At 46.9% G+C, this 16,526-nt stretch overlaps 1 long non-coding RNA gene across 1 annotated transcript in view; it reads right to left on the bottom strand.

Annotated features, from left to right (window-relative positions):
• The window catches only part of LOC135321818 (uncharacterized), a 178,671-nt gene extending 167,956 nt beyond the window's left edge, over positions 1–10,715 (bottom strand). The window contains exon 1 of the long non-coding RNA XR_010381921.1: positions 9,574–10,715. This is a non-coding gene — a long non-coding RNA (uncharacterized LOC135321818). The remainder of the gene's footprint in view (positions 1–9,573) is intronic.
• Between the last annotated feature and the right edge of the window lie 5,811 nt (positions 10,716–16,526).

The raw sequence follows: 16,526 nt of genomic DNA, 5'->3' as shown, positions 1-16,526 counted from the left end.
TCCACAGCATTTTATGCGGAGAGCCACCCTGTTTTCCCTCAAGATGGTACTGCCTGGGCAGCAGAAGTGCCAGTAAGGTAAGCCACATGCAGCTTTGCCCAACAGTGGTCAGAAGATAATTAGAACATGGAAATTCTGGGCTGGGTTCTACCATTTCAGGCCCTCTGTCCTAGTTGACATTATAGATTCAAACTGAGACCAGATTTCCAGATGCCAGATTTCCAACTCTTATTTCTCTGGATTCACTATTTCTAAAACAATGCTACACCATTTGCCTGGATACCTTTTAACTAAAATATCCAGTGATTGTCATGGTGGTGCAATGATATTGGAATATTCCAGAAACAAATCTATACAAATGACACTTTAAAATCTTGGGCCTAAAGAGAGGGGAGGATGGGCAGGCCTGTTTACTGGTGACTGACTCTAAGTCACAGCTGTCACTGTTCCCTGGTCTGTTATCCAAGAACCCGTACTGTACACAACTCAACAACAAAATCCAAACAACATGGTTTAAAAGAGGGCAAAGGGCGTGAACTGACATTTCCAAAGAAGACACAAACGGCCAATAAGCACATGAGAAGATATTCAACATCACTAATCATTAGGGAAATGCAAATCAAAGCCACATGAGACACCAATCCACAGCAGATGAATGGATAAACAAAACAGGGCATGTTAATGGAATATTATTTGGCCAGAAAAGGGAACGAAATTCTGACACATACTATAACATGGATGAACCTTAAAGACATCATGCCCAGCAAAAGAAACAAGATACAGAAGGATAAATCCTGTATGAGTCTACTTCAATGAGGTACCTAGAGAAGTCAGATTCATGGAGGCAGAAAGTCCGACGGTGGTTGCCAGAGGCCAGGGGGCGGAGAAACAGAGAACTATTGTTTAATGGAGCAGAGTTTCCATCTGGGAAGCTGGGAAAGTTCCGGAGGCGGATGGTGGTGATGGTTGAACAACAATATGAATGTACCCAGTGCCTCTGAGCTGTACACTTAAAAATGATTAAAACGGTAAATTTCATGTTACGTATATTTTACCACAATGTTTAAAAAGGAATCTGTCCTTGCCACACTTCTCGTGCGTCTTTGAACAGTGGTCACATGTTCAGGTTGAGCGTCCCTGGCTTTTGCTGGCCCCACACCATTTGCTAAGATGGATGCCCTGTCACCAAGACGTGGCTTAAATCACCCCGGTCAGCAAAGTTTACACTCCAAAGGCCCCCATTGGCTGACGTGACTAAGTGGATTCACAAGATCCTGGACAACTCAGGCTACCGCCGTGTGGCCGAGAACAGGAAGGGACCAAGAAAAATTGGACGTCGGTGTCAAAATGTTAAGCCCCTGCTGTCTCAAGCGGCTGGAGGAGCCATTAGAGGCAGGGAGCCGACGGCAGGAGGGACGGTCTCCCCCACCAACTTCTCAGCCTGCTCAGCCCCCTCTCGGGGAGGCTGGCTTCATTTATGCAGCCCGTGCGGTTTGCAAAGGGGACAAGCAGCAGCACAAAAACCACACCACCGCATCTGCATACGAAGCCCTTGTTTAGAGAGACTCGAAAGGGAAGTTCTTAGTCTATAATATCTTTTCCCTGAAAATTCCTTCCGGGCCCCCTGCGACCTCAGCACTATATAGAGATGTCAAGTGTTTATCCAAGTCGCCTGCTGCTTTCTGCGGCCCAGCCTGCCCTTCTGGACGTGGCTTCCCCTCTCCGCGCCTCTCTGGATGTCCTGGCTTCCCTAGGCCTCCCGTGGCTGACTCTCTAGCTTTCCTCTTGCTCGCTCATTCTTCTGGCTTTCAAATTGATTTTTATTTCACCTGTTTGCCCAAAAGAGTGGTGAAGCATATATTTATGTGAAGGTTAGCAAATCAACTCACTCAGGACTGAGGAGGAAAGAGAGGAGGAAATGCTTTAGCTGTAAGAGTGGGCACAGCTGCCGTGCTGGGCTGCGGAGAGAGAAGCGTTTCTCCCCCCGCCCTCCGTGCCAAAACGATGGCGCCTAGATGTTTCTAAGGGAAACGATGCTTCTGAGGAGAGTGAATTCTGAAATTTCTGACCTTATAAAGGGGACATTGAGTGACATAGTGAGACACTGGCCACACTTCTATGGGATACGATCAATTTTGTACAGCTTTGTCCTGGTCCAATTTTTACTGTTTCCCTGTCAGTGAGACCATTTTCTCTTGGGTTCTATTCTTTTTCCAGTGGCCACGTTGGAGATCAGGAGTTCTCCAGTTACATACTTCTCTAGGCTGTATTTCCTATTATGTGGGAATACTCGGGTCCCCTGGCCAAGCCAACGAGGAGCTAGCGTGTCAGCCGTGAAATCCTCACTCCCTGCAGGTAACTCCACTCTCTAAAGTCAACACACCTGCCATCAGAGGCCTTTGGCTACCTATCCCCTTACCCATCGCCCCTCCCAGTACAGTGTCTAAACAATTGAAAAGTGGGCCTTGTGGGACAAAGTCTCCAACATGATTAAGGGTGGATCATCGGGAGCAACTGGTCACAAGGCTGCCTCCTGCTCCCTCCTCCTTGATTTGAGGGGGGGGGAAGGTCAGCCTTCACCCACCCTGTGTAAGACACAAAAGCAAGCACCGAAACTCATCTCCTTTATCTATTACCTGCCACAAAATGGGCGGGGACCTGAGATGAGCCCACCGAGGAACGGGGAGAGGAAGACAAACAAGGAGGCACGCTTGAACAATGACCCTGAATATAGTAAACCCACCAATTACTAATTTAGGATAGTGGCCTATTTTTTAAAATAATTCCATTGAGTCAAGTGGGACTGTGAGGTGTCTTACCTTCTGGATAGACCTACTTGGATATTTGTTAACTATTCCCCAGCGTGGCAGACACTGCTGGTGGGCAGTCATGGCCCAGCGGTCATTTCCAGCCCCTCCTACCTTATCCACATTTTCTGTGTTGCTCTAAAAGCTCCTGGCCTGCCCTGAACAAAGGGTGGCCTTGTGACATCCAGCTGTGGCCGGTGGGAGAGTGGGAAGAAGGAAGTAGCCCCTGGGGAAAGTGGCCATGGTAGGATGGCCCCCAAAGTTGTTCATGTACTAAAAACTGGGACTTGTGAAGATGTTTCCTTCTCTGGCAAGAGGGACTTTGTAGATGGGGTTAAGACAAGGATCTTGAGATGGGGAAATTTTTCTGGATTATCCACGTGGGCCTGATATTACCCCAAGGGTCCTTATAAGTGAAAGAGGGAGGCAGGAGAGTCAGAGAAGGCGATGTGACAAGAGCAGAGTGATGTGATCAAAGACTCAACTGGCCACTGCTGGCTTTGAGGCTAGGAGGAGTTTACAAGCCAAGGAACGTGGGTGGCTTCTTGAAGCGGGAAAAATCAGGGAAACAAATTCTCCCCTAGAGTCTCCAGAAAACAAAAACAAAAACACAATCCTCAACCTTAGCCCCCTGGGAAGCCTTTTGGACTTCTGACCTCCAGAACTGTAAGATAACAGCCTTGTGTTGTTTTCAGCCTCTGCTCCTTTTGAGTTCAGTTTGTGGCAGTTTGTTACAGCAGCAACTAGAAATGATCCAGTGTCTCTTCCCAAATAAACATGCTTCACACTTTTTCTCCTTCCTTGTTCTTGATGCATGAGATGTGGATGTGGAGTCCGGTGGGACAGCAGCCCTCTTGCAGTCTTGTGGTAGTACCCACGAGGATGAAGGACTCATGCTCAGAACGGCAGAGCCGAGTCTGGGGCTCTAGATGGCTTCACTGAGCCACCAGCCCTAGACTGCCTGTCCCTGAACTTTGTGTCACATGAGACACGTAAAATGGGACATGTTTAAGTCACTACGGCAGGACTTTGTGCAGTGTGTGCTGGAGCTGACTCAGCCAGCTCCTGAGAGGGAATTCTTAAATTTCCAGAAACTCTGTGGGCCCATTATTAAAAATTTATACAATCTTACAATCAAATAAATTACGTTAAAAATAAAGGTAATAAGGAATCAAAATTCTTTTGATTTCTGAACATTATACAAATTTTACTACTATCTATGCTCCTGACACTACGTACCTCTGTTGTATCTGAATGGCGGTGATAGCACATCTCCTGGTTCTACACTATGTACAGCAGTGTACCCTGTACTGAATGCCATGTATCTGCACAACTCCGCACTCAGTTCCATCCCACTGGCAGCTTAAAACCAGCCATGCTGGGAGTATTGCCATGCTAGAAATCAGCAAACACTACAAATCAGGGTTTTCTTTTCCCCCAGAGTCCATTGTTAATCATTTACTGATCCGCCACTGGTTTTGTGTTTCTGCAGCCAAATGCATTTGCAATGGCTGCATCCCTTGTGGTGTTTAATGCCACCTGCAGTACGATGGCAGCCACAACTTGCCAACCCAAATTGTATTTGTAGGGAACTGAGTTCTCCTAGTTTCTCTTTTAAATAAAGATTTAGGCCCCAGGCACTGTGCTAGGCAGGCTCTTTCTTATTCTAGCTCACAGAATCCTTCCCGTCTAGCTGAAAGGTGGGTATTCTAACCCCATTTCACACACAAGGAGACCAAAGCTCAAGGGGAGAAGGGCTCTGCCAATGATCTGTAACCAGTTAGGGGCCAAGACAGGATTTGAACACTCTTTCAACTAACTCAGAACCTCTGCTCATTCTCCAACAGCATGCTTTGAACACAGCAGGCCCTGAATAGATATTTGCTGAGTTATCAAAACAAATATTAACTCTTCCTTCCAGATAGCTGGGGACGCAAGATGCCAGACTCAAGTGCCAGGCGGCTTTCACACCATATGTGCAAAAGACATTGGCACCAGGCTACTTTTCCTGAACATCAAAGAGAGCCCTGAAACACTTATGGTTAGAAGATTGAGTTTCATGAAAGTATTAAATTTATGTTTTTTTCGAACAGCATCACTGGGGGGAGGCACCGTGGTTACAACTCTCTCATCTTGAAATAGACACAGAGTAATTTCCTCCTTTGCTGGTTGTCAGCTTGGCTCCCAATCATTCCCCCCAGAGCTGGCAGAATTTCAATGACTCTAAAATTAATCTGTGGGGCAGAGAGTTTGTCCAGTGCCTTGACATTCTGGGAGCTTTGCTGCGGTCTCAAAGTCAGTGCCTGGGATGGAAAGTCAGGAGGTCAAAGGTGAAATCTCAATTCTTGGCCCAACTGGGGACCTTGGACAATCCTGCCAACACATTTCTCCCCTGGTTTTATGATGGGAGTCCCCACAAATTATTCTGAACTAGAGTGATTGGTAACTAACATAGAATTGCTAGGCACAAATATGGGATTTTTAACTTAACTTTTTGAACATTTATTTGAATTCCTAAGGAAGATAGACATGAGCACAGATAAGCAATAGATGAGTGTAGTGAAAAAGACATGGGCAGGCTGCTGGGATCGCACAGAACCTGGGGTGACTAAGCCCACTGAGGCGGGGAGGGAGAGGTTCAGGAAAGGCCTTTTGAGATGATGATGCCTGAGGTTAGGTTTAAAGACAAAGTGGACCTAGATAAGTGAGAAGTTAGGATAGGGGTTTACAAGCAAAGGGAGTCATGCAGCGACTGCACGACTGCACCGATGGCTGCACTTGGGGGTGGGGTACAGCTCAGTGGTGGAACGCATGGGGTTCAATCCCTGGTACCTCCACTAACAACAACAGAAGATGGTTAAACTACGAGCAGCTCAGAGCTGTGGAGCATAGAAGGTAAGACACAGATTAGCAGAGAGACGGCTAGAGGGCTGAGCAAGGGCCAGGACACACAGGGGACATGGATGTCACAGAAGCGCACCTGCACTTTATCTCACATGCAGTGAGAAGCCGTCAGATGTTTTAACCATTGGGGACATGGCTATGCTGTATTAGGAACTATTCTAAAGACTTTGAGATTCATGAAAAGATTCTTGCAAAAGGATAGGTAGGAGACAAGGGCCAAGGATGGGGCTGTGGAGAGAAAACAGAGGGTCAGCTTACAAATTCAGAAATACTCATGGAGAGACTCGTAGGGCCTAGAGACTGAGGTTAGAGTGAGTCTAGGATAACCCCGAGTTTAACATTAACTAAGCACAGGCACCGGAGCAGGTCCGGGCGAGAGAGTGAGCTCCAGAATGAGTTCAATGTGTGCCATCCAAGTGGAGATGTCCAGCAGCAAACGGAGATATGAGTCTTCAGAGAGGAGCGTGTTTTAATTCACGTTTGCATCCAACCTAGAGCAAGTCCTGGCACACACAAAGCTCTGGACGTATGTTTGTAAGCTGGAAGGATGGAAGCTGGAATAAAGATTAGGAGAAGGGTTCAAGGTAGAAACAGAGAGAAGTTTGCCAGGGTGGGTTAGCAACTTCCTGAGAGTGGTTTAAACTGAGAAAGAATGAAACTCCAGAGAAAGGGAGAGTCTCTAAAGTGAGAAGAGAGGAGGGCTGAGAATGAGATCCTTGGGCACACTGACATGCAAGGGATAGGAAGACAGGACAGAGCAAGGAGATGGAGACTGGGGCACAGAGATTGGAGGGACACAAAGACAGATGCCACAGAGGCCAAAGATGGCTGGCGGAGAAGCAAGGTCCCAAAGGCACACCCTGAGAAAAGTCCATGGGAGCTATGTGGGGGTCTTGGCAAGAGCAATTCCAGTGGGATGCAGGAGGTAGAAGCCAGAGGGCCCTGGGATGTAATACGGGGTGAAGAGAGGGATGTTAGACAGAGTAATAGAAAGACACAAGGTCGAGGGTGATACGTTAGGGTGGAGACTTACACATGGCTGGAAATGTTAAAGGGTGGAGAACAGAGAAGAGAGATGGGATTGTCTGCTCTGCAAGATTCCACAGGAGATGCCCAGGAAGGAGACTGTCAACCAAAGTGGAGAGACTGGGTGACGTGGCTTTGTCTGAGAGGAGAAGATACGGGCTAGGTATGGAGATTCCTTTGGAAGGGCAGAGGCTGGAAAGTGTATCGTTTACTACGGCTAAAATACTGGGGAAACCCTCTGTGTCCCAAAATAGGAAAATGGTTGTATATGTATGATATACCTACCCAATGGAGTGTTTTACACTCATAAAAAATAAGTTACAGGGGAAGACTAATAGCTCAGTGGCAGAGCGCGTGCTTATCATGCACGAGGTCGTGGGTTCAATCCTCAGTACCTCCATTAAAAAAAGAAATCACTGTTATGAATCTATGTGGTCATCTGAAAAAAGGAGTTACAAAATCACACCACATGAGAAGGGTGGAAAATTACCAATCCAAGAGGTACAATTATTTTTAAAAGAATTTCAGGAAAAACTTCTGGAATATTAAGACCAAATGTGATCATGTTATAAAGATTTTTGTGAGTGCCTCTTAGGACTTTGTCTTTGATTGTTTACAGGCTTATTGAATTTATTTTGAAAATTAAAAAAGTTAAATTTAAAGTAGGACTGACTTGATGATAGCTAAGTTTTTCCATTAGCAATAATTCTCATTCTTCGATGTTAATCCAAGAATCACAGCTCCAGATAGCATTTCCCTCTGCTGGAAATCTCTCTCCCACCCCATCTGCCTCGTACCTTACTCTTCACTGTTTCCAACACAGCCCTTCCCCTGGAGAAGCTGAGGACTGCCACGGGCGTGGATGCAGGCTTTCAGTCAGAATATCCACAGAACTACATCCAATCCCCAGGACAGCTTCTGTCCTTACCATAGGGCAGGTGGCCAAGATGCCAGCCAGCCCTGAAGTTAGCATATGTTTCATTTGACACTTTGCCTCAGGTCTTGTCTTTTCTGAGAATGTAATTGAGACACTGATTTTAGGGGGTGGGCTCAGGGGTTGGAATGAGACAGAAGTGAGTTAGAATCTCCAAGCCTTCTTATTAGGGAAAGACACTTACGGAAGCTGTGCTCGTCTCTACATCTGTAAAATGGGGGCAATGAAACCTCCTTCATAGACTTTTGAGAATCATAAAAAAGGTATCACCTATGTATGTGTATATATAGCTTATATCTATATATGACAATGTCTATATTTACATCTACATTGACTTTAGAATTTCGCCGCTTGGGTTTGCATTTCAACATGTGAGACTTTGAGCAGGTTACTTAGCTACCAATGACTGCATGAGACAGGATAACAGGGGATGAGGACGGTACTAATAGCCAAATGGATCAGTCTCTAAAATCTTCCAGAATTTGTCAGTGACCCTGGGGAAAGATGGGAAAGACCACTCAAGCGTAAACGGGGCTTGAGACAAAAATTAAGGTCATTGCAGAAAATCAAAGGTGTATTTCTTGCACTCCTGAGTTTGTGCGGTGAACATTAGATGGCAGTTTTGTTGAGAAGGTAGGAGTAGAGTTAGCTGGCAAGTGTGGAAGGAGATGGCAGGACCAAACTTCTGATCTCAGTTTACAGACCAGTCAGGGGAGGCCCAGAGAGATGAGACAAATTGTACATAGAAAACCGGAATTCAGGGCTTCTAACTCTCAGACCCACACTGCCTCCCCAAATAGATTTGTTACAGTGTTACCAAAAGCGGCAGAACGGGAAGGCTACACCCCCGATTGGAATGAAGCAAAGCACTGAAACTGAGCCATTTCCCCAAAGAGCTTGAGGGGAGACTCGTCATGGGAAAGGCACAGCCAAGTCTCTAACCTCACCTGCTTCCTTAGTAATGCCTGGTGACACATAGCCAGTGCATCTTAACTGGCTGGCCTGAGAGATTTTCATCCACAGAGACACTTCCATCAGGTTTATCTCAGGCCACCACGGCCCAGGCCTACGACTATCTGCGAAGCGCTTCGGCTCTGTGGTCACTCCAACGCCTTCTAATAGGGCTCATTCTTGACGCTTGCCTCTGCCAATGAGCCTGTCCAAGGAGCAGGGGGTCATTTTCTCATCTAAATTATTGTGAAGATGAAGACTCCTTTGGCTGCAGGTGATGGAAACCTACCTTGCACTAACTGAGGTAAGCATGCCACTTTCTGAAGAGGACACCGGGTCTCACCAAGGACAGACAAGTATTTGGATTCTAGGACTCAAAGCAGGAGTTTGAGCACCATCAAAAAAAAAAAATCTGTCTCCATCTTTCATTCCTGAGCCACTGCATCATTCCTGGATTCAGGAATCCCAGAGAAGGAACTCACTGGCCTGTCTGGGGTGGGAGCTCGCTACTGAGGCGACCAGCTTGGCTAGAGAGGGTGAGTCACAACAGAGCCTTCCTGCAGCGGCTTCCAGGTAAGAACGAGGTCGGAGCAGATAGGCACCAAGTGTTCATCTTAGTATTTACTAAGGGTAGGGATCTGGACTAGGTTCTAGGGGAGAGGGAGCAAGGGAAACCAAGAGCTGGAGAAGAACCAGATTCCTTCCTCAAGGAGCCTCCCACTCTGGAAGAGGAAGTGACATAATACCGTCTGGGTAGTGCTATCATGTTGGGTAGAGGGCACGGAATCCCATCGTAGCCAGGCCTTGGATTCCAAAGTTAGCAGGCAAGGCGAAAATGGTCTACAGCCAATACATTTGCCCTAAATACTCAAATCGCACCCAACAGAAGATGTTCATGCAGAGACAAGCAAGCCAAAGCTGCCTTAGACAACTCAGATCCACATTTCCCACCTCTCATTCCAGGATGCGTGCTCACTGAACAGATGGCAGGCAATGTCACCCATGTGGTTGATAGTCATCTCTCTTCTTGTGCTCTTTTCCCAAGATTGTGGAGTTAAATCTACAGAAGTCAAACACATACAGCATGTGACTCATTAACTTACCAAAGCCACACAGCATTGAGCTTGAGAACCAGGTTCCAAGCTCATGGTTGCCTGAGTTTTCAGCCCACAATCACACCCTTACACTGGGAAGACTCCTGGAATTACTTCATTCCCCGATTCTCTGGGCTTTTTAAAGATGGAGGTTCCCACCTTCTCCTCCTTGGAAATCGCTCCGAGCTCTGCTCAGCTGGGTCCACGTGTGTAGAATTGGGTTGGGCTAGGCTGGGCTGGGCCGAGCTGAGTTGGGAGGGCATCTGGACAAGCACAGGGAGACAGTGATTCCAGGGCAGCTGGTGGGAAGCCATTCATTTTCCTAGGTTGTATATGCTACAAAGGGCTTATCAAGGAGATGTTTACAAATGGGGAGCCTTGCTGTTTTTAACAGATTAACTGTAGCATTGATTCAGTGACCTGACAACCCATTCCCCTGGACCGCTGGTTTACACTTGACTCCTCCTGGACAGTAGGCAGATAAAGGAGCCGCCAAGTTGACAGCGAGGAGGCGGGCCACACCCAAAGCTTCCATTAAGCAGCCTGCAGGGCCTGCAGGCTCGGACACCCCCTAGAGTCCAGCCAGCACTCATGCCTCGCTCCTCCCTCCATGGTCAGTGAACCCTGCCACCCAGCCCCGCCAAGGGCGCCCCTCTGACCAACTCTGTGTCAAACCTCCTTTCCAAACAACACAGAAGAACGTTGCTGTTGTTGCTTTGGTCGAGCATTCAGGTCACAACCAAGGTAAACAGGCCCAGCGGGCCCCAGGGCAGGCCCAGTTATATTTCCTGATCTGGAACAGGAAAAATCTGACCCCCAGGGACATTACCAAGCATGTACTGAGCCCTAATCTGTGTCAGCTCCTCTCACTTCCTTGCTTTCATTTAACCCCAAAACTACTCCCGGAGGTAGGTAGCATTCTCCTCATTGTTCGGATAAGAAAACTGAAGCTCAGAGAGATTAACCAAACCGAGGCAATTTGCTGGTGGCCACATGGAGTTCTCCTCTGGTCTGTCAGATGTTCACATTTTTTTTTTTTTTCAAAATACCATGTGGCCTAATCCAGATACCCTAACTGTACCTGTGTGGGGCAGATGCTTCAGGTGCTTTTGGATGTCTACCAATAGCCACACACCCCATTTAGAACTTGAATTGGTTCAGCTATCCCACGGCCATGTGCTTCACTGAAGACTAAGATGCTCTCCATCCCAGGGGATGAAACTTGAAGAGTCTAAACCAATGATTTTCAACCCTAGATGCTCATCAGAGCTCTTTGGAGTGTACACACATACACACACACATAAACGTGTATATGCACTACAGAGCCCCAGCTGAGCCCCTTTAAATCAATCTTTAAGAGTAGAACCTAGACATCCGTATGTATTTTAAAGATGCTCCCCCCTCACCCCAGTTCAATCTCAGACAGAGTTGAGAGTCACTGGCCCTAACCATTTTCCCTCACCACCAGTCTGGGATGAGCATTTGATAAAATTCTGGCCAATGGAAGGGGTGAGAAATCTTCTGGAAGGTGGGGCTCTGGGGAAATTTTTCTTCTTTCTTTAAAGGAAGCATGAGGATGAGATCGGCCCCCTCTTCTCCTTCTGACCTTTGGATTTTGTGGTGTAAAGATGTGACACCTGGCATTATTGCAGCCACCCTGTGACCATGAGAGAGCCAGCCCAGCAGTCAACAGGCTGAGGATGGCAAAGAAGAAAGGCAAGAATCTGGAACTTTGGTGGCATCTCCGAACAACTTAAACAACCCTGCAATCACCTTACCCTGAGAATACTTGTAAGAGGTGATCAATATTCTTAACTGTTTAAGATACTTTAAGTTAGTTATTTGGTAGCTTGCAGCCAAAAGGATCTCAACAGCTAACACCCACCACTGATTTCACCTACTTCTGCCTGCTGCCTGAGCTGTTTCCAACAGGGGCGGACGTCCGTCAGCAGCTGGGTCCCCCAGACGGGAAGGCCGAAACTCAGTCCTGCTGCCCAGAGGACTCATAACTAGTGAGCCCTGGGCGTATCATTAAACAACTAGTTACCATGAGAGCGATTCCAATAATAACCATGACATTTATTATGCACTTACTCCATGCCAGGAACTGTGTAAAGCAAAGTGCTATGAGTATGTCCTCTCATTCCATCCTTAAAAATCACCCAGTGAGGTAAGTATTACTGTGTTTTACACACCAGGAAACGGAGCCCCGGAGAAGCTGCAGCATCTGACCAAGGCTGCAGAGCTGCAGAGCTGCAGAGCGGCAGAGACAGGACGCTAACCCGATCTGTCAGACTCTCAAGACTTCCCTTCTTTCCAGGAGACCGTGTTGTTTCATTTCCCTGTGACTTACGACGTTACGTGTGTTCACACATTCGCTGAAATGCTTAACGATGCGAATAAAAGGCATTCATCATTGTAATCCCTAATGGAGATAACAGAAATATTAGCAAAGGCTGAAGTGAAAACAGTTCAAGTGAGGCCTAATTTTTTACAAGGCCAAGGAATAATTTACTTTATCACAGCAAAGAATTTTATTTGACAAATGCATACTTTATCATCTCTGGTCTGCTGAAAATGTAAGTTTACATTTTTCCTAGCCATAAAATTAAAATAATTTTGGCTGCAAAAATCTAAGAAGAAATCCCATTCTAGGTTCAAGCATTTCCCTGCTTGAACTAAATTTAGATGCTAAATATGGAGCGTGAATAAATGCCATCCCAGTCGGGCATGGCGGATGCCTGAGTCTGTTGGGTCAGGGTTCAAATCCCTGTTCTGCCTCCTGTTGACCGGGTGACATCGAACAAGACATTTCACTCCTCCAAGTCTCAGCTTCCTGATCTGGAAGATGGCAATCACAGCTCCCAAGGCAGGCCTGGGATGAGGGTCCAATCAGATGCCTACGTACACTGCATGGCAAAGCAGATGAGCTGTAAACTTGGCTGTTACGAAAATCCGTGTGAAGTGCCTAGAACGGGACCTGGTGCGGAGTAGCTTCTCAGTAAATCTTTAATGCCTTCCCTCTATCCTCCTTCTCTCGTTCCTCATCATCGACAGCCAGGGGTGGGCCTTCGAGGAGAGCACCGACACAAACTGGTCCCCTCTGCTCCTGGTTGTGGGAGGAGTAATGGGCCGAAGCCCACATCTTGGTTCACTCAGCTTCCTGTCAGCTTTTTACAGCATCATCCCTGCACCCTGACCCAAACACAGGGCAGCCGGCCAACCTGTGAGCGGGCCACCTGCCAATGTGGAAGACAAATCTGAGAACGTGTCAGAGGATTGGGATAAGGGACAGAACAGGGGGTGGAGGTGGGGCGGGAGGAAATGGTTAAGTTGGCTCAAGAGTCGAGGGTTTTAGGGAAGCTGGAAAGAGATGATCCCTCACCCTGAAGTGAGGAACAAAGGAGGCAATTTCAGAAGAATCTGGACTGCTAGCGGGAGAAGCAAAAGACGGGGCTAACTCAGGGGCTCCGTATCGCTCCATTAGGGCTGGGTAGCCAAAGTTGGCCCCCAAGTCACACTGAGAAAAGCAGACAGAAAAGGCCAATAGTTCATGAATATGTTTGGAACTGTTAGAAGTTTCTGAGGTCCTTCCTCCCAAGACTGGAGTCTCATTTCAGCTCCATGAAGTTCTCTGGGCTGTCACTATGGTTATCATCCCCATTTTACAGATTTGCAAATGGAGGCCTCAAAGCTGGCAATGTGTTCTTGGTCACATAAGGGAGGAGAGACACAGAGAGATGAGTTTGTCCAGTGGTTCCCAAACTGAATCCAGCGCCCTGCATCTGGGGTGGAGCCCCAGAATCAGTGTTTTTTTTAAGCTTCCCAGGTGATTCTGATCACAACCAGGTTTGGAAACCACTGAGAGGAACAAACTCACTGCATATAAAGAAATGGAGACTGAAAGAGGTGGAGAAATTTGCCCACGGTCACATAGCCAGTTAGAAGCTAAGACAAGGTCAGTCTCTTGGTCACCTGTCCCCAGGACAGAGCTCCTCCCAGCTCACCCCATGCGCTGCTTAGTTGCTGATGACAACCTACAATACTGGTAGGTTTCATTCATTCAATAAACGTTGATTGAGTGCTTCTTCAATGCCAGGCACCAGGGAGATGCAAACAACAGGGGGGTTCTTGGCCTTGGAGAGCTCATGGTCTGAAGGGGACTGGGGCAAGCAGCCTCATGGCTGCAGGGTGGCCTGGTGGTGCTACGAGCCTGGTGGGTGCTTCTAGCGTGGGGCCTCTGGCAAGGCTGTGGTCAGGTGAGAAGCTGGACGACTCACTTCCATGTGCAAGCAAAGGGCACAAGAGGGCTTGGTAACGTCTGCTTGGGATGGGGGGTGTGGGGTGGGGAAGGGGAGGGCTGGGAGGGAGGACTAAGGCTTCAGAGGAAGGGAGAGAAAAATAAGGAAAACAAAGGCTCCTTATATGGAAGGCGGGTTACTTTTGTTTTAATAAGCCACTTGTGTGCCGTGACTTTATACAACTCAAGTTAGAATAAACAATTTTGAACTAACGATTGCTAAGGATATTTACTGGGTGTATAAGAAACAATTTGACATTACTAAAATATGTCAAGACCAAAATAGAGGCACCAGGAAAACGTCCCTGTAGGCACGAGTCTTTGCTACCATAGAGACATCCTATCTGCCTTTGCTCACAGCTGTTGGGAAAGTCAGTCTACATCAGTGCCATGTAGAGGACCACACAGGTCAGCGAACCCACCACATTTACATGAGGAATTTACCAACTCTAATGCTGCCAGTGTCGTGGGGAAGTGGACACTTTCACTTGCCATTAGCAGGATAAGTTGTACAATATTTCTGAAATGCAGTTTGGCAGATTTTATGAAAATATGAAATATTTTCAAAATACCCTTTGAACCAGCAATTCTACTTTTAGGAATTTATCTCAGGGATAAATATATACAAGAAAATACAGAAAGATATACATAGGATGTTCAACAAGGCATACTTTATAATAGTGAAAATTTGGGGAAAAAATAAATGTCCACAGATCACAGAGTGATTAAATTATCCTGTTATACACTTGAAAACCATGAAGCCGTTAAAAATGATGATGTGTATTTATGTTTATGGATTTCGAAAATGTTTTTAATATCACTTGTCAACAAAAGCAAATTTCAAAACAAGTTATTTAATATAATGCAATTTATTGTAACTTCTGGAATTGCATTTATGCATATCTGGGACATGGTTTTTCACCAAAATGTCAACATTGACAGGGAAGGGGCGATCTTAATTTCTTTTTCTCTGTGTTAAGTATTTTACAGCATTTCTACAGTCAGAACAAATGGTAGAGTTATCTTCATTTGGGGATTAGAATTTTTAAAGAAACTAGGCTAATTCCAAACTGACAATAGAGATTGCTAATATTCATTCATCCTTCATTTTTACAGGCTAACTCCCTGTAAATACATATTCATGCGATTTGTTTATATACTGAGTCATGAAAACGGTTTGCTCAGTCACTGGAAACTGTTTAGTAAGCACCACCACGAATGAGGCACAGGGACGGTAATGAGGGGGGAGGATAACACGGTAGTTGGGGTGTCAGGCTTCTGAGCAGGCCGACCTGGGTCTGATCCCGGTTCCACCGCCTTTGGACAACTGTACAACCTCAGACAGGTTGTTAAACTGCCCTGAGCCACAGCTTCCCTGTCTGCCAGAGATAATACAAGTACCCACTGTATTAGTCACCTATTACTCCGAAGCAAATTACACTGAGATTTTAAAACAACAGTAATGATTTGTTCTCTCTCACAGTTTCTGTGAAGCAGGAGTTTGGGGCACCCTGGCTGGGTGTTTCTACCTGGAGGTCTCTGGTGAAGTTGCAGTCTCATGAAAAGCCAGGGGTTCACTTCCAGGCTGGCTGCATCAAAGGGCTGGCAAGTTGATGGCAAGGTTCATCGTAGGCCATCTGGAAGGCTAACTAACATACATCGGATGAGATGTTTATACAGAACCCAGGATGTCTGCACTGCATCCATTATAAACCACGGCAACAATAAAGAGCACGTGTAACCGTCCTGCGCAAGCGAGCCCCGGAAACAGCTCAGAGATGTTAAGTGGTTTGACTAGCTATGCAGTCAACTGATCTTTGAGCCGGGAGAAGAAACACGTTTTCCAGCTCATCTCTTCAGCGTCCCTTTCCCTAGAGGAAATCTCAGTGGAGACATGGAAGTGAGGGACCACAAGGTAGTCACAAGAGCTAAAGATGAACAGATGTCTCAGAAGGAAGGATAGGGAAGCTGTTGGAGGATTCAGAATGTCGGGCTGATGGGAAAGGCCATGGGGAGCCATGGGGAGTTTGGAGTGAGACTGACCTAATTCAAACCCATAGGTCAAGTCCCCCCCTACAGCTGCAGTATGAAGGTGACGTGGAGGTCTCTGAAGAAAGCGGGCTGTTAGAGCAATGCAGGCAGCAGCCGTGGAAGAGGAGAAGGGGCCTGAGAGACACAGTGGTTCAGCATCCAAGCCACGTGCAACCTGCGGATTCAGGTTAATTATGGATTAAGGAGGCCAGGTCACCAGGCTTAGGGGAGAGTGGCTGACTGAGCTGGTACGTGCACAGTGCCTCCCTCAGTCCCAACTCCAGCCCTGAGTCTACTTCAGTCTACAGTGCACGAGGCCTAAGAGTACTCAGTGTGACTTAGAAGAAGGACTTTAAAACAAGTCTTCTGCCTTTCCTCGTTTCCAGCTCTGCAGCATGGAAAACATGGAATGAAGGGCCAGACAGAATGGAATGTACATCGTTCTGAGCTCAGCCCAAAGGCCCTGCTCCACTGAAAGG

Source organism: Camelus dromedarius, chromosome 1 (assembly GCF_036321535.1).
Source record: "Camelus dromedarius isolate mCamDro1 chromosome 1, mCamDro1.pat, whole genome shotgun sequence".
In the NCBI taxonomy this organism is placed as follows: Eukaryota; Metazoa; Chordata; class Mammalia; order Artiodactyla; family Camelidae; genus Camelus; species Camelus dromedarius.
Note: the sequence above shows the minus strand (reverse complement) of the source record. Positions and strands in the feature narration are given on the sequence as shown.